The 1,960-nt window shown below is 37.7% G+C and overlaps 1 pseudogene; it reads right to left on the bottom strand.

Annotated features, from left to right (window-relative positions):
• Window positions 1-1,239: 1,239 nt before the first annotated feature.
• On the bottom strand, window positions 1,240-1,488 carry LOC110121647 (COMM domain-containing protein 6 pseudogene; annotated as a pseudogene).
• Window positions 1,489-1,960: the final 472 nt, after the last annotated feature.

The following is a 1,960-nucleotide window of genomic DNA, read 5'->3' as shown; positions in this document are numbered from 1 at the left end:
TGTTAGACAAGAGCCAATTTTTGGTCCCTGGAAAGGGTCCCCCTTCCTGCAATATAACCCCTGGCTTTTCTGGCTGATGTCTGTTGCTGAGAACCATGCCAGAGCTAGAGGGCCAGCAGTTGTTCAGTGCAGCTTCTAGCCATTTGCAGTCTTGCTAACCCAGCACAGGGCTCAGAAGCAAAGCCACAAAGAGGTTGTGTCCCAGAAATATCTCTGCTGATTAGAATCTTGTCTAAACTTAGTTTATTAACAGAATCAATGTTTCAAGCAAAAATGCAGTTCCTCTAGACTCCTGTGTTCCCTGGTCTGTGATGTGTTCCTGGAGGTGATGAGTTGATGACAGAGACTCTGATGAAAAGTTTTTTATATTAATAGTTTGCTATTAATTTTTATATGCATTTAAGAAACTATTACTAGCAAAATATTGCTATTAAGCAACCAAGTAGAAGGAATGATTATATTCAAAGTCAAATCAGAAAAAATATTAAGAAAAATAGAATTAAATCATAGATAGCCATGAAAAATACCATGAGTCATAGGCCAGTGACTGATGCTGGGAAGTGCAAGGTGTGTGTGAGGGTGGTCTTTTGCGGGTCTTGCACAGGCCAGTACATCAGACAGCACACAGCAAGCTCCTTCACTCTGAAGACCCTGCTTCACCCTCTCCAGCTCCCTAGACTTTATCTCTTGAGTTGTTCACTGTTTTTCATTGGAAGAGTCTCCTGTAATTTTACCTCTCTTACACACCATTGTTTTCACTTTTCCATATTCTCTTCCAGGAAGAGGCCATTTGCATGAAACTATTTGCATGCATATTTTTCCATGGTTGTTTTTATCATGCAGATAGTTTACATTTTGGCTTTATTTCATTCAGTATTATATCAGAATCATTTTCCATTTGCAAACAGTTTTCATTTTTAAGGGTCAGTTGTTTCCATGTTTTAGAAATGAGTATCATTGAACACACAGCTCTTGCCTTCTACTGAACTTTTAGGCTTTCTTAGAGAATAAATTCGTGTAAGTGGCATGAATGAGTCAGAGCATATAAGTTTTCATTGGTCCTTTTTTTCCTGTTTATCTGATTTCTTTTATTATTTAAGAAAAATAGAAAATCAAAGGTGCAATTTTCATTCAATAAATATCATTTGATCCTTTGGCAGTTTTGTTGCATAAAGTGAAGTCCATGATTTTAGAATGATAGTAGCAATTCATCAACCAAGTAATAAGTTCTCACAGAGTTTAAAAAACTGCAGCAATTTCCTTGAACTGTCTGTAGAAATCCTGACACTGTGGAATTGTCATTTTAAAGGACTTGTTCTTTACTTGGCCTGAATGATCTGCCACCTTGAGCATCACTGTAACATAAGGATACTTATGTGATCTGAAGCTGTCAGAGCTCACAGTCATACCCAGCTGCCACTGAAAATCTATGAGTTGGCTGGTGACTTTGGACTTAGTATCCATCCATAGCTCACTAGACCCCTCCATAGTAGGGTCCAGGGCTCTCACCACTAACTCAGGTGGAAGCTCCTGGGGCATCTCATTATCAGTTCTGAACTGTCCACACCATTAAGTTTGAGTCTTCTTAGACCCTAAAATTAATGACTGCCTTTGTTCTTATAGGCAAAGAACATTTTCAAAGAAAGGGGTAAAACGTTCAGTGGAAAAATGACAAAGGATATGAATGCTTTCTCAGAGAAGAAGGAATACACTTGGCTATAAGCATATGATAAATTCTCAATCTAATTGATCATTAAAAATGTGCAAATTCAAGCAAAAAAAGATACCTAACAAGGTCTGAAAAGTTTGAGGACACATCCTGAATATAAGGTTGGGGAAACAGCTACTTTCATTAAATTTCTGCAGATATGTTAACTGACAAGATTTGGGGGGAGGATAATCACTGCCAAAACTTAATATGTAAATGCTTTCGTATCCAACAATTCTACTTCTAAGACTA

Source organism: Odocoileus virginianus, unplaced genomic scaffold, assembly GCF_023699985.2.
Source record: "Odocoileus virginianus isolate 20LAN1187 ecotype Illinois unplaced genomic scaffold, Ovbor_1.2 Unplaced_Contig_9, whole genome shotgun sequence".
NCBI lineage: Eukaryota > Metazoa > Chordata > Mammalia > Artiodactyla > Cervidae > Odocoileus > Odocoileus virginianus.
Note: the sequence above shows the minus strand (reverse complement) of the source record. Positions and strands in the feature narration are given on the sequence as shown.